This window comes from Oryctolagus cuniculus, chromosome 2 (assembly GCF_051225735.1).
Source record: "Oryctolagus cuniculus isolate XC-2025 breed Fujian yellow rabbit chromosome 2, ASM5122573v1, whole genome shotgun sequence".
Classification (NCBI taxonomy): Eukaryota; Metazoa; Chordata; class Mammalia; order Lagomorpha; family Leporidae; genus Oryctolagus; species Oryctolagus cuniculus.
In genome coordinates, this window is record NC_142868.1 from 134,407,215 (window position 1) to 134,423,415 (window position 16,201).

The following is a 16,201-nucleotide window of genomic DNA, read 5'->3' on the forward strand; positions in this document are numbered from 1 at the left end:
CTTGTGCAGTGAGCAGCCTGGGGGCACTTGCATCACTTGGATGTTGCACTTGTCTGTGGGAATACCTGTTTCAGTTCCTGCCTCCTGACATCCATTCTCCACATTAAGCAGAGGAATACCATAACACACATACAGAAACACACACACACACACACACACACACACACACTTACATACAAGTGCTTACATACACATGTTACTCATTTCTATTCCCAAGTAAAAGTATTCAGGGATTCTAGTGGCTCATGGGATAGGCTTGGGTAGGGAGAGGCCACACTGAGAAGGACTCCGTTGCTTAGCCAGGGCTGTGGACATTGATCCCAGACCACAGAATGCAGAGCGAGTGCTGCAGTCCCCAGGTTCCTAGCAGGTGTGCACAGGGTCCGAGGTGACCCCTCAAGAGCCACAGGAAAAATGGTGGCTGGCTTTCCCCAAGGAAGGGCCCCAGGCTTACCCTCCTGGCTAATTACCTTGTATGAAAACAAACAAAAAAAAAAGGTGGGGTGAATAGATGTGGACTCCCTAATCTGAGTACCCCAGTTCATTGACCCCAGGGTTGATGATTATGATGATTATCAAACATCCAGGTGTCAGCCAATAAGAGCCACCAGCAGAGGTGGGGCAAGCCCAGAACAGTAGCTCCTGGAGGCCAGGCACAAGCTGAGTCAGACCATGCTTCACACACTCAGCTCTGAGAGAGCAGGTGAGAGGCTGGGGAGGGGGACGAGGTGGGAGCTCTGGGAGCAGGGTGGAGTCCTGGGACCTTCTTCAGAACCGGGGCCCGTGCTGGTGGTTGGAGGCAATGTCCTCTCATTAGGCTAAACATGGACAAATCAGGGAGGAGCCTGTGCTGAAAGGGGTGCTTGGGACACAGGATTTCTGCAATCATGGGCTTGGAGGGGGCCACAGGGCAGGGGCCACAGAGGCTGCTGCACGGTCCAGCCCAGTGTGGCCAGGAGATGACAGGGAAATGAGACATGACAGCGGAGGACACGGACTTCAAGTGTGCAAGTGTTACAAGTGCTAGTGCGTTAACTTCTCAGATCTTATTTTACCCTGTGGTACAGATGAGCCCGCTGCCTCACAGAGGTTGAGTGCCATGGCACAGGTCATGTGGCCAGCACACATGACAGGCTGAATGAGGGCAGCACTCACAGGGGAGGTCTGCTCCTTCTTGGCTAAGGCATAAAGGCACCCCCCTGAGCAGGGACTCCCAGTACAAGGAGCCTGGGAGCACGGGCACTCATGGGAACTCACGTAGCTTCCTCTCTCTTCTCCAGGGCAGTAGCAGGTGTGCAGGGGTGCCCAGCTGTCACTCTGGAAAGTGATTCAGACACAGACATCCCTCATGGCTCCTTATCACATCCACAAATACCAGGAGAGAGACCACAAATGCGTCCTGGCCCTGTACTTCCAGGGGATGAAGGAGCATGGCCCCGCCACCTTCCGCTATCTGCTGAGGCTGCCCCGAACCCTCCTCTCTTACCTGGGGTCCTCCTCGTCCTCCTCTTGGTCTCTGGCCCCTGGCTCCTCGCACTGCTGGCCAGCCTCGCTGTCCTCGTGGTCCTGAGGCTTGCTGCCTCCTATTCCTGGAAGAAGTATGTGGCCCTTAATCTGCAGTCAGACTTGGCTGACATCACCAAATCCTACCTGCAAGGGAGTGGCTCCTGCTTCTGGGTGGCCGAGTCTGAGGGGCAGGTGGTGGGCACGGTGGGAACTCTGCCCGTGCAGGATCCCACCTTGCGGGAGAAGTAGCTGCAGCTCTTCCATCTGTCTGTGGCCTTGGAACACCGGGGTCAGGGGCTAGCGAAAGCCCTGGTCAGGACGGTCATCCAGTTTGCCCAGGCCCAGGGCTACAGTCATGTGGTCCTTGAAACTAGCCCAGTACAGCCTGCTGCCCTGGCCGTCTACCACGGCATGGGCTTCAAGATTACAGGCCAGTACTACTTCCACTTGAGTGCAAGGCTAGTGGCTCTTTCTAACATTTGTTTAAAACTCTGCCTGCCTTCTGCTCAGGGAGGGGGCTTGTGATTGATTTCCTGTGTTTGACTTAGGAGAAGATCAGTTCTGCTGTGGTCACCAGCAAACCCTGACGCCTCAGTGCCATCAACAATAAATCTCCTTGATCCTGCAGATCTGAGTCCATGTGTGTGGTGCTGGGAGGTGTAGGGGGCTGTGCTGCATTCATTCTACTTGGGGTGTTCTGTTCCATTTCTCCTGCACCACAACAACCTTCTTTGAAAAATCAGCTGCCAAACAGTAAGATGTGCAGGCTTCAGCTCCTGAGTCTGCTGATAGTTGAGAGTTGGAGCCGAGCTACGATGGTCCAGCCCCTGTCGTCTCAGATTGCTCAGATGTCTTGCGTTGGTGATGGCTGAGCACCATCGTGTCCACCAGTCTGGCCTAGGCATGGTTTACATTCTTTGCAGTAGACCCAAAGCAAAAGCATAAATTTTCTCAAGCATTGGCATCTGCTGCATCTGCTCCACTCCCAGAAGGGACCTGCCCATGCTGTGGAGGAGCTGCAGAGATCCCAGCCAAGTTGGGGTTCATACATGTGGGAAGAACTGGTCAACCACGCCTGGGCCTACAGTAGCCTTCGTGGTCCTGATGAAAAGGAAGCAAAGCCAGGAGCGACTGTGGAATGTTGTCATGGCTGAATGTCCCTCCTCCCCTTGCTGTACCGTGTGGGATACTCAAGCTGACTGTTCATCCTTTATTCATCGACCACGTGTCAGGCCTGTTCTGGGCACTTTGGCTGCATCAGTGAAGCAGAGACAAAGGCCCCTGCTTTTTAGTCCTTACTAAGTAAAATGTTTATTTAGTCCTTACTAAATAAAAATGAATGATACAGAACTTTAGCATGCACAGTATGCTAGCAGGCCAGAGTAGGAATAGGGAGAGGCAGGTTCAGGGGGTTCATGACATTCTTCATGGGAGGGCGTAGGCAATGCTGGATGAGGAGGACAGGGAAGGCTGTGCTTGGATGCAGGTTCGGGAGAGTCGGGTTAAGAACCCTGCATTGTGCTGTGAGGCTGCCCGCAGGCCCTGTCCCAAGGCCTCTGCCCAGCCTCTCCTCTGCTCTGCTTGGGAATTCCCAAATGCGCCACAAGGGCTTGACCCTCAGCCCCCAGCCCCTGTCTCTACCTTTATCTCACCCCAAATCCAAACTATCAAAGGAAGACCTCTGTTCAGAGGCAAGGGAGCCTGGTTAGCCTGTAGTCTCCTGGCCCTACTCTTTCCAATAATTCTTGGGCCTTGGAAGGCTGCAAAAGCTGACTTGACCCTGTTTTCCTGTGTATTCTGGCTGCAGCCTGTCCTGGGCCAGGGAGGGTCAGGATGGACTGAAAGGAGCAAAGGAGGACTGTGGTGGAATGAAAAGATCATGCCAACATGGCCTCTGGCAATAGAAACTGCCTGGCAACAGGTCGTGATTGGATGGCTTCGGAAACCACATGACAACAGAGCCTGACTGGCAACAGGATGGCTTTGGAAACTGCCTGGCAACAGGCTGTGATTGGTTAGGGCATAGACTGCCCCTTGATCGGATTGGCTGCCTTGGCTATATAAGCAGCTGTACCAACTGAAATAAACGAGTCTGCAGGCTGCTTGCCTCAGGCCTGCCTTCACCCAACCCCCGGGGTCTGTGTGGTGACTCCGTGCCTCTTGCCCCACCACACTCTTCCTCTCAGAAACGAATCCACCTCAACAGAGGACAAGCACGGCAAGCACCTGTCCCTGCCCACGTTGCAGATGATGCGGCCCCAGAGCCTGCACTGAGGAGCTCTTTCCTTGGAAAATGCTGTTGTTTTACCTTGCAAATGATGGATGTCAGAATGCAAATAGGGCATTATCAAGCCTGATACAAAATTTAATTTAAAAAAGTCGAGGAGAAAATGAATCCAGAGATTATGGAGAATGGGATATCAGCTGCATTCGCCTAATTCCAGGATCTCGTCCTGAAGCCTTGGCTGCAGCTACCCCTGCACTGAGACTCCCCAGAGCCAACACAGGGACTGCTCTGCCTGTTCTGTCCTGCGGTGATGCCACCATGGTGACTGGGCCTGGAGTAGCTCTGGTTCAAATCATGTTGACCCGGGATTATTATTTCAAGAATCTCAAGCTGGGCAGGCATTGTGGCAAAGCAGGTTAAGCCTCCACCTGCAGTGCCGGCATCCCATATGGGCGCCGGTTCAAGTCCTAGATGCTCCTCTTCTGATCTAGCTCTCTGCTATGGCCTGGAAAAGCAGAAGATGCCCCAAGTGCTTGGGCCCCTGTACCCATGAAGGAGGCCTGGAAGAAGCTCCTGCTTCACATGGGCCCAGCTCTGGCCATTTGGGACCACTTGGGGAATGAACCAGTAGATGGAAGATTCTCTCTCTCATCCTCTCTCTCTCTCCCTCCCTCCATCTGTAACTCTGTCTCTCATATAAGTAAATCTTAAAAAAAAAAAAAAAAGCTCAAGTACCTCCTCCTTTAGCAAGGTTCCCTTGCTGCAGCCTCTTTCCCTCACTAATAGTTCACTCTCATGCAAGTGCAACCTTCCGCTGTCCTTCCCTGAACGTAACCTTTACAGATTCTTTGGCTGTGTCTATTTGGGTGGTCAATATTTAACCACAGGAAAAACAAAAAGCTTCTCACTGGTTCACACCTCCCAGAATATCTGCCTGTGCACACTGCTGTCATAGTTTAAGCTCTGATGGGACGGTGACAGGCAGGACAAAGAGAGTGAGAAAAGACGGCTCAGTGCTCAGGATTGCATGTGTGGCCGCAGGCAGGAACTCGGTGGCTGAAGTCACTGGCTGCCCAGGCGCCACAAGTGAACTCAGGTGTCTTCATGAGGCCAGGAGACAACCTGGCTTATATTAACTTGACGATGAATGTTTATCTAGAGACCAACAGGTGCACATGATACCCCCTTTTCAGGTATTTTAGAAATCAGTGAGAAACCAACTCAGACTTCAGGGGTCCTTCAATTTGGATGTGCCCCCATCTCCCATTGACACAATCCACCCCCTCTTCTTCCTGTTCCATTGCAAGCTCAACACAACGGGTGGGAGTGGTGTTCTGAGTGCTTGCACCCTGGTCCTTGTCCCCATTGCAAACTCAGGCACAGAGTGGGGGGCACCCTGGCTGCTGAGCTACATCCATTGCCCAGCCCCTCCGCTGTGGGTCCCCCGCCCCCACTGGGAGCAGAGTTCACCTTGATGCATGCCCTCGGCCCCACGACACTCAGGGATGCTTTGTCCATCGGGGGCTGGGACCCATGGTGTCTCAGTTCCACCACAGTCTTACCCCTTGGGCTCCCAGTGGCCTGCACCCCATGCACGCAGAAACCCTCCCTTCCTGTCAAGGTATAGAGCAGGTTGGAAGCCAGCATGCTGACCCCTGCTGTGACATGTGGTCTCCAGGAATCGTGAGTGACCTTGAGACTGAGGGAGCCCCCTTTTAACTCTCCTGGGCCCTTGAAGTGCCAGTGCTCACGCCCTTACCTTGTGCTGGGGCTCAACAAGGAAGCTTCTGTCTTCATTCTGGGCTGGAAAGCACCCCTTTATCCTCTGAGGTCAGCCAGACCTGGGAGGGGACTGGGTAGGTACAGGAGGGCAGAAAAGACATGAGGTCAAAGGCACCTTCACATCACCCTATCTGTATTCTTGGAGGTGGGGTTTCATGAGCTACTAGGTCAGCTGTCTTCCTAAAGCCAACTCTAGGTGGCTTTTCCACACTTGCAGCATACAAGTCCTCACTGTCAAGGTCACTCTCCTACCCACTGGTTCTGGATGCAGATGTTACACCAGGCAGTGTTCCCTGAGCCCTGTCAGGGGTGCCATCCTCGGGGAGGCAGCCACACCTCCGGCACCTAGCACCCTTCCTGCAAGCACAAGGCCTGGCATGTGGCAGGCACGTGGCCAGCACGTGCTCAGTGAACAAGTGCACCTTTCCTGTCCCCCAGAGGAGACCCAGACCTCTGTCAAGGACGCCCCAGAAATGCAGGAGTTGCACGAAAGCCTGGGCGGATGAAAAGGTGTGTGTAACTGAGGCCACAGGGTGCTGAGGAAGCCCCAGAACCAGCAAGGGTGCAGGGACACAGAGCACAGGGACTGACCACAGCCTCTCACTCTGCAGTTGCTTTATTTTTATTTTTATTTTTTATTATTTTGGCCAGGCAGAGTTAGAGAGAGATACAGACAGAAAGTTAAAGACAATGAGAGAGACAGAGAGAAAGGTCTTCCCTTTCTGTTGGTTCACCCCCCAAATGGCCGCTATAGGCGGCACACTGTGCTGATCCAAAGCCAGGAGCCAGGTGCCCCCTCCTGGTCTCCCATGGGGTGCAGGGCCCAAGCACTTGGGCCATCCTCCACTGCACTCCCTGGCCACAGCAGAGAGCTGGCCTGGAAGAGGAGCAACCAGGACAGAATCTGGCACCCCGACCGGGACTAGAACATGCAGTGCCGGCGCTGCAGGCAGAGGATTATCCTTGTGAGCCACAGCGCCGGCAGTTGCTTATTTTATTAAAACTTGATTCTAGAATGGTTTTAAGTTTACAAAAGTTGTGAAGTAGTCCAAAGAGTTCTATACCCCACACCCAGCTTCCCCCATTGTAGCATCTTAGTATGAAATATTTATGAACATCGATGAACTACACCCAGTATTTCCTACTATCAACATCCCCTAGTAGTATATTTGTCACAATTTTAGTTCAGTTAAAATATCTTCTAGTTCCATCCATTTTGCTGTAAATGACAGGATTCATTCTTTTTTATGGCTGAATAGATATTGGTCTGTAGTTTTCTTTTTGTGTTGTATCTTTGCTTGTTTTTGATATCACAGTGATGCTGGCCTCATAAAAAGAGTTCGGCAGAGTTTCATCCTTTTCAATATTTTTTAATAGTTTAAGGAGTAGTAGAGTTCATCTCTCTTAAAATGCTTTGCAGAATTCAGTTGTAAAACCACCAGACCTGGATTTTCATTGATGGGAACTTTTAATTACTCATATCACTACTTGTTATGGATCCTGTTTATATATTTCATACCTTCTTGATTTAATCTTGGTAGGTTATATGTATCCAGGAATGTATCCATTTCTTCAAGGTGTTATAATGTGTTAGCATATAGCTGTTCATAGAAGTTTATGATCCTTTGTATATCTGAGCCATCAGTTATAATGTCTCCTTATTCATCTATTTAATTTTTAAATATTTATTTGAAAGGCACAGTGACACACACAAATACACACACACACACACAGAGAGAGAGAGAGAGAGAGAAGGAATATCTTCCACTTGCTAGTTCACTCCCCAAATGGCCATAACAATGGTGATTGGTCTGGGCTGAAGCTAGTAACCTGGCGCTCCATCTGTGGAGCTCTACCCATGTGGGTGGCAAGAGCCCAAGCACTTGAGCCATCTTCAGCTGCTTTCCCAGGTGCATTAGCAGGGAGCTAGATCAGAAATGGAGCAGCAAGGTCTCAGGGCTTGAACTGGCACTCTGGTACGGGATGCTGGCGTCACAGGCAGCAGAATAACCTGCTGTGTCATAGCACTGGCTACATCTCTAATTTTATCTATTTGAGTTTTTTCTTTTACTTCACTAGTCTAGCTAAAAGTTTGTTTTTGCTTATCTTTCAAAAACAAAGTTTTTTGTTTTGTTAACTTCTTTTTAGATTCAATTTCATTCATTTCTGCTTTGATTCTTATTATGTATTGCCTCCTGCTAAGTTTGGAAATAGTTTGTTTTTGTTTTTCCAGGTCTTTTTTTATTTAATTATTTTTTGACAGGCAGAGTGGAAAGAGAGAGAGACAGAGAGAAAGGTCTTCCTTTGCCGTTGGTTCACCCTCCAATGGCCGCCATGCGGCGCACCGCACCGATCCAATGGCAAGAGCCAGGTACTTATCCTGGTCTCCCATGGGGTGCAGGGCCCAAGCACCTGCGCCATCCTCCACTGCACTCCCTGGCCACAGCAGAGAGCTGGCCTGGAAGAGGAGCAACCAGGACAGAATCTGGCGCCCCGACTGGGACTAGAACCTGGTATGCCGGCGCTGCAAGGTGGAGGGTTAGCCTAGTGAGCCGCGGCGCCGGCCTTTCCAGGTCTTTGAGATACAACATTAGATTGTTTATTTCTGATCTATTTTAAAAATGTAAGTAACTATTACTATAAACTTACCTCTTTATACTGCCTTTGCTGTATCCCACAGATTTTTTTGTAAGATTTATTTGAAAGGCAGAGTGATAGGGAAAAAAAGAAATAGCTCTTCCATCCACTTGTTTACTCCCTCAAATAGCCTCAATATCCAGGGCCAAGAACCTGGAACTCCATCCAGGTCTCCCATGTCAGTGGCAGGAGCCTAAGCACTTGGGCCGTCTTCTGCAGCTTTCCCAGGCACATTAGCAGGGAGCTGGGTTGGAAGTGGAGCAGTTGGGACTCAAGCCAGTAATCTGACCTGGGATGCTGGCTTAACCTGCAAAACACCACAATGCCAGCCCCTTCACAGGGTTGATATGTTGTATTTTCATTTTTAGCTGTTTCAAAAAAATTTAGTTCCTTTTTAATTTCTTTAATCATCTATAGGCTATTCAGTAACATGGGGTTCAATTTCCACATATTTGTAAATTTTCTAATATTCTTATTGTTCACTTCTAGTCTTATTCCTTTGTTGTCTGAGAAGATACATGGCATGATTTTTTTTCTTATAAAAAGTTTACTTTTATTTATTTGAAGGGCAAAGAGACAGAGGCAGAGAAAGATCTTTCATCTGCTGGTTCCTTCCCCCAGAAGCCAGCATCAGCTAAGACTGGGCCAGGCTGAAACCCGGAGCCAGAAATTCAGTCCTGGTTTCCCACGTGGGTGGCAAAAACCCACACACTCAGGCCACGATATCCTGCCTCCCAGGCATGTTTGCAGGAAGTCGGATTGGAAGCAGAGGCAGCTTGATCCCAGGCCCTGTCATAGGATGTGGGCATCCGAAGTGGCAGCTCAGGCTGCTGTGCCATGATGCCTGACTCTCTTTTAACTCCATTTTTCCCACCAACATTTGAGACTCTCTTAGACAATTTTTAATTCTTATAGGTGAGAAGAAATTCACATAAGTACGCAAAAGTTTGAAGCTGATGTGGACATTTTCTTCTGGACATCAAGGTATCACTAGTGTCAATTAATGTTTGCAGTTTGAGAAGAATGAATTCATGACTTGATCTTTCGCCAAAACCACAGGCAAAGCAAACCCTCCCATCTGTTTGAGAGTGAATCCAAGTTTTGTTTAGTGTTAGTAGTATTCTTAGTGTTTCCTTTTTTTTTTAACTTTTATTTAATGAATATAAATTTCCAGGCCGGCGCCATGGCTCACTAGGCTAATCCTCCACCTAGCAGCGCCGGCACACCGGGTTCTAGTCCCGGTTGGGGCGCCAGATTCTGTCCCGGTTGCCCCTCTTCCAGGCCAGCTCTCTGCTGTGGCCAGGGAGTGCAGTGGAGGATGGCCCAGGTGCTTGGGCCCTGCACCCCATGGGAGACCAGGAGAAGCACCTGGCTCCTGGCTCCTGCCATCGGATCAGCGCGGTGCGCCGGCCGCAGCGCGCCGGCCATGGCGGCCATTGGAGGGTGAACCAATGGCAAAGGAAGACCTTTCTCTCTGTCTCTCTCTCTCACTGTCCACTCTGCCTGTCAAAAAATAAAAAATAAATAAAAAAAATAAAATAAAATAAATTTCCAAAGTACAGCTTATGGATTACAATGGCTCCCCCCCCATAACTTCCCTCCCACCCACAACCCTCCCCTTTCCCACTCCCTCTCCCTCTCCCCTTCCATTCACATCAAGATTCATTTTCTTTCTTTTCTTTTTTTCTTTTTTTTTGACAGGCAGAGTGGACAGTGAGAGAGAGATAGAGACAGAGAGAAAGGTCTTCCTTTGCCGTTGGTTCACCCTCCAACGGCCCCCACGGCCGGCGCGCTGCGGCCGGCGCACCGCGCTGATCCGATGGCAGGAGCCAGGTATTTATCCTGGTCTCCCATGGGGTGCAGGGCCCAAGCACTTGGGCCATCCTCCACTGCACTTCCCTGGTCACAGCAGAGAGCTGGCCTGGAAGAGGAGCAACCGGGACAGAATCCGGTGTCCCGACCGGACTAGAACCCGGTGTGCCGGCGCCGCAAGGTGGAGGATTAGTCTAGTGAGCCGCAGCGCCAGCAAGATTCATTTTCAATTCTCTTTATATACAGAAGATCGGTTTAGCATATATTAAGTAAAGATTTCAACAGTTTGCACCCACATAGAAACACAAAGTGAAAAATACTGTTTGAGTACTAGTTATAGCATTAAATCACAATGTACAGCACATTAAGGACAGAGATCCTACATGAGGAATAAGTGCTCAGTGACTCCTGTTGTTGACTTAACAAATTGACACTCTTGTTTATGGCATCAGTAATCACCCTAGGCTCTTGTCATGAGTTGCCAAGGCTATGGAAGCCTTTTGAGTTCACCGACTCTGATCATATTTAGACAAGGTCGTAGTCAGAGTGGAAGTTCTCTCCTCCCTTCAGAGAAAGGTACCTCCTTCTTTGATGACCTGTTCTTTCCATTGGGAGATCTTTCATTTAGGGGTTGTTTTTTTTGTTGTTGTTGTTGTTGTTTTTTGCTAGAGTGTCTTGGCTTTCCACATGGCATGATTTCTATTTATTTTTTAACTTACTGAGACTTGACTTATGAACTATGATTGATCTATCCTAGAAAATACACTGATAAGAATATATTCTGTTAACTGTTAGGTGAAATGTTTTATAAATGTCAATTAGGCTCATTTGATCTCTAATATGGTTCAACTCTGATGATGGTTTTCTATCTGGATAATCTGTTCACTCACTAATGACAATGGGGTTGCCTTCATTATTACTGTACTGAAGTCTAGCTGTCCCGTTATGTCTAATAACATCTGCTTTACAGATCTGGGTGTGTTTGTGTTAGGTGCATATTTATTTATGACTGTTAGACATTATGAAATCAATCCTCTAACCAACATATACCATCCTTTTTTTGGTCTATTTTTACAGTCTTTTACTTAAATTCTGTTTCACTTGATATAAGTATAGCTAGCTACTCCTGCCTGTTTGGGGCTTCCATTTGTGTGATATATGTTTTTGCAATTCTCCACTTTTGTCTGTGCATATCTTTAACTGTGAAGTGCATTTCTTGTAGGCAGCAAATAGCCATGTCTTGCTTTTTCATCCATTCACTCAACTTGTATCCTTCAACTGGGGAAGTTAATGCATTTACATTCAAGGTTGATATGGATAGATAAGAACTGCCTGCTTTCATTTTGTCAATTGTTTCTGCTGTTGGTGAATTTGCACTGTTGTGTGTTTCCATGATGGTTACTTCTAATGTAGGACTCCTTTCAGGATTTTTTTAATAAGATTTATTTATTTATTTGAAAGTCAGAGTTACACTAAAAGAGAAGGAGAGGCAGAGAAAGAAAGAGAGAGATCTTCTATCTGCTGGTTCACTCCCCAATTGGCTACAACGGTCAAGCTATGCCGATCTGAAGCCAGGAGCCAGGAATTTCTTCCAGGTCTCCCATTTGGGTGCAGGGGGCCCAAGGACTTGGGCCATCTTTTACTGCTTTCCCAGGCCATAGCAGAGAGCTGGATTGGAAGTTGAGTAGCCAGGTCTTGAACCGGTGCCCGAATGGGATGCCGGTGCTGCAGGCAGCAGCTTTACCCACTACGCCACAGCACCAGCCCCTCAGGTTTTCTTATAGGACTGGTCCGGTGAGAATTCTCTTGGCTGTTGCTTGTCTTCTCCTTTACTTCACTGGATATAATACTGAAGGTTGGAAGCCTTTTCCCTTCTAGGCTTTGGATAGATTCCAACTCTCTTGTGATCATAGGGTTTCTGATGAGAAGTCTTTGTTAGTCCACTGGGTTTTACTTTATACGTACCTTGATTTTTATGTCACTTCCTTTAGGATCTTCTGCTTGTCTTTACCTTTAGAAAATCTGGTTAAAGTATGCCGTGGAGAATTCTTCTATGGTGTAGCTTCCTTTGAGCTTCCAGGATCTGCATGTTCAGATCCGTTTCAAGATATGAACATTTCCCACTATTGTTTCATTCAGTGGGTTCTCAATGTCTTTTTCCTTCTCTTCTCCTTTAGGTATCCTTATACTATGAATATTTTTCAATTAATGGTATCCCAAATGTCTCATAGGCTTTCTCCATTATTTTTAATTTTTTTATTTTTCTCTAATTTGGTTATTTCAAAGCCTTGTCCTCAAGATCAAAAATTCTTTCCTCCACTTGATCCATTCTGTTGTTGAAGCTCTCAATTGCATTTTTTTTAATTAGTTGACCTTTTCAGTTCCAAGATGTCTATTTGTTTTTAAAAGATTTATTTATTTGAAAAAGCAGAGTTAAACAGAGAGAAGGAGAGGCAGAGAGACAGAGGGAGGGAGAGGGAAAGATGGGGGGGGCAGACAGATGCATTGGGGAGGGGGAGAGGAGAGAGAGAGAGGGAAAAAGAGCGGGAGAGAGGGAGAAAGGAGGATTGATTCTATCTGCATCACTCCCCAGATGGCCACCACAGCTGGGGCTGCGCCAGGCCAGAGGCAGGAGCCAGGAACCTCCTATTGGTCTCCTACATGGGTGGCAGAAGCCCAAATCTTGAGCCATCTTCTGTTGATTTTCCCAAGCCATTAGCATGGAGCTGGATCTGAAGTGGCGCAGGCAGGACGTGAATTGGTTCCATATGTGATAACAGCATCACAGGTGGTGGCTTTTACCCACTATGCCACAATGCTGGCCCCCAAAAAACTCCATATTTTTAAACAATTATTACCATTTCTTGGATGAATTTATCCTTCAGATTATGTATTGTTTTTCTCATTTCTTCAAACTCTACCCTGTTGTATCTCATTGAATATTCTTAATATGATTTTTTGAATTTTTTCTCAGGCATTACAAAGATTTCTTCAAATCAGAAATATTTCAGTGGAACTACTTTTTTTTTTAAGATTTATTTTTTTGAAAGCAGTTATGGGAGAGAAGGAATCAATTTTCAAGCCACTGGTTCACTCTGCAAAAGGCTGCAACAGTCAGGGATAAGCCAGGCTGAAGACAGGAGCCTGGAACTCCAGGCAGGTCACCCAAGTCGGTGCCCTCCCAGGTGCATTAACAGGGAGCTGGATCAGAAATGGAGCATCTGGGATTTGAACCAATGCCCACATGTGATGCCAGTGTCACAGGCAGTGGCTTGACCCGCAATGACGGCCCCTACTGTGTCCTTGGGAGGTGCCATGCTTCCTTGCTTCTTCATGACTCCTATGTTCCTCTGTTGAGGTCTGTGCATTCAGTGTTATGGTTCCTTCTTTACAAGGTCAGTATCATCGGGAAACGCTTTTCTTGTTGTGTACATAGATTGCAGGGTATCACTTGGGTTGTCTGACTTTTGTTCTGGGTGAGCCCAGAGATGTAACCTCTGAGCAAGTTCTTAGCTGTAACCCATGTCAGCAGAGTGCCAGTTTTCTGGTCTGCAGCCGTAGTATGACTTTAAAGTGGATGTGGGCTTCCTGCAGTGTGTATCTTCACTAACCCATAGAGCAGGATCCTAATCACACTAAGGTTTCTGATGGCTGAAGCCAGACTCCTGGAGCTGTGTGAAATAGAAGGAGCTGTTCCCTCATTCTGCCATGAATATCCAGTAATATTGGGGCTTGTGGCACCAACAGCCATGGCCCCTGGAGTGTGTGATGTGCATGGGGCCTTCCCCAGGTCCTGCTTGGTGGGTGTGACTAATGCTGAAGTTTGCAGCACCTAAAACCCTAGTGCCACCACACTGAGATGTGATGGGGGCCTTGCACCAGTCATAGGATGGTCACAAGTGGTGAGAACTGGGGATTGTGCACAGGCAGGAATGGGTCTGGAGCAGAAGAAGAAAGGCACCATCTTCCCTGGGTCTTACAAAGCAGATTCTGGTGACTATGAGGAATACAGTCTGAACAGTCCCAGTCCTGGAACTATAGGGAGGCAGTGGGGCCTCACCCAGGTCTCCTAAGGTGAGAATCAGTTATGCCTGGGAATATGGACTGGCAGCTACCAGCCAGAAGCAAAGCAGAGCAGATGCAGCTCTGCAGATACCAGAGGTGAGTGCGAGTCACCCCAGGGTAGCAGCATCCACAGCAACAGTCACTGAGCTGCCAGCACAGAAGGACCCACCTCCAGTTCCCACAGTGCACGCAAGGACCACTTCCTGGCCACCCAGACGTGCGCGCTAAGAGACACTAAGTGAGGCGGCCTCGGGCTGGTCCTTGGAGATGGAGGCATTTATGGGCTGTGGCTGGCGTGGTGCCCCAAGAAGCCAAAGGGAAACGCCCGAGACCCCCGCCGCCCTCCACAGGGCGAGTTTGTGCTGTGCCTGGACTCCTGGGGTCCCGCGCTTTCCACTCACCTTCCCAGCAAGATGGCGGCCGGGCCTGGCGCTGGCGCGCAAGCTGCAGGGGCTTTCTGCTCTGGCGCTGGCGGTCCAGTCTGTGCTGTCGGGGGTTCTCGTGGCTTCGCTCCTGACGTTTGCCCTCAGTCTGTCTCCTGGAACTCGATTCTTCCTTGTGTTCTGGCGTTTTTCTGTGGCTGAGGTGAGTGAAGGGCCTCTCTAGTCGGCCATCCTGTTAAAAAAAAAAAAAAAAAAAAAAGATTGCCCATGGCTGTGAGCGTTGGATCCCTGCAGGTTAATTTAGCCAGGCTTTCACCAGCACCTGCAGCCTGGAGCTCTGTTTCTCAGGCCTCCTGGCTCAACTTTGCATAACTTTGAAATATTTTAGGGCACTGCTGAGATATGCTATAAACATGTGACAAACACCCAGGGACTCATCACCACTTAGGTGGTGGTTAAATTTCACTTTGAGGCCTCCTCAGAGGCCAAAGATCAGGGTCGACAGCCTCTACCCTCTGGCCCAGCCCCTGCTGTTGCCTGCCAGTGTTGGTGTCCACAAAACAGTCTTGATTTTATCTTTTGCCATTTCTTTCTTCTTCTGTTTTTTTTTTTTTGTTTTTGTTTTTGTTTTGTTTTGTTTTGATTTATTTATTTGAAAGTCAGAGTCACACACAGAGAGAAGGAGAGACAGAGAGCAAGAGAGAGATCTTCCATCTGCTGTTTCAGTCCTAAAGAGGCTACAACAACCAGGGCTGGGCTAGGCTGAAGCCAGGAGCCAAGAGTTTCATCTGGGTCTCCCACGTGGATGCAGCATCCTTAGGGCTTGGCCACCTTTGCTGCTTTCCCAGATGCATTAGCAAGGGAGTTGGATCAGAAGTGGAGCAGTGGGGACTTTTCACACAGCAGGCTTCAGCTTTTTCTTCTGCACCACAGGTCTGGCCCCATATCCCCTGCCATTTCTTCCCCAAAAGGCACCCCCATGAGGTGAAGTTGTTACAATCTTGGCTGCCTCTGAGAATCAGCCACCACTCTGGCCCATCTGCTCACCCAGAAGTATCCTCTGTGAAGAGAAGAAAAATAATCCCAGTCAAGCAGGGAAGCTCTGTGATGCACAGGTGTCCAGGAAAGCAATGTCCACAACAACTTGGAGTCAAGAGCCACTGTGCTTGGACATACTAGGCTGCATGCCAGAGTTCATTGCTTGGTAATCAGGGGAAAATCAAGTTCAGTTCCCACTACACTCCCTGACCAGCCTCACTTGTGCAGTGAGCAACCTGCATACTGGTACCTGGGGGCACTTGTGTCACTTGGATACTGCACTTGCCTGCACGGTTACCTGCTTTAATTCCTGCCTCCTGATGTCCATTCTCCATATTAAGCCAGAGGGGTACCTTCACACACATACAGTACACACCTACACACGCACATATGCACATACAGGTGTGCATGCATACCACATCTTACCCATTTCAGTTCCCAACTAAAAAAGTATTCGGGGATTCCATTGCTCCTAGAATAGGCTTGGGTAGAGAGGGCACACACAGAAGGACCTTGTTGCTCGGCCAAGGGCATGAACACTGATCCCAGACCACAGAACGCAGGGCGAGTGCTGCAGTCCCCAGGCTCTTAGCAGGTGTGCACAGGGACCAAGGAGGGTCACAGGAAGAATGGCGGCCACCCTTCCCTAAGGGTGGGGAACCTGGGCTTCCCTGTCCTAAACCAAAAAAAAAAAAAAAAAAGTGACTAGACCTGGACTCACTGACCCTGAAGTTGATGATTATCAAACATC

The 16,201-nt window shown here is 48.7% G+C and overlaps 1 pseudogene; it reads left to right on the forward strand.

Annotated features, from left to right (window-relative positions):
- The first annotated feature begins 1,336 nt into the window (after positions 1 to 1,336).
- LOC138848583 (N-acetyltransferase 8B pseudogene) lies at positions 1,337 to 2,115 on the forward strand (annotated as a pseudogene).
- The last annotated feature ends 14,086 nt before the right edge of the window (positions 2,116 to 16,201 follow it).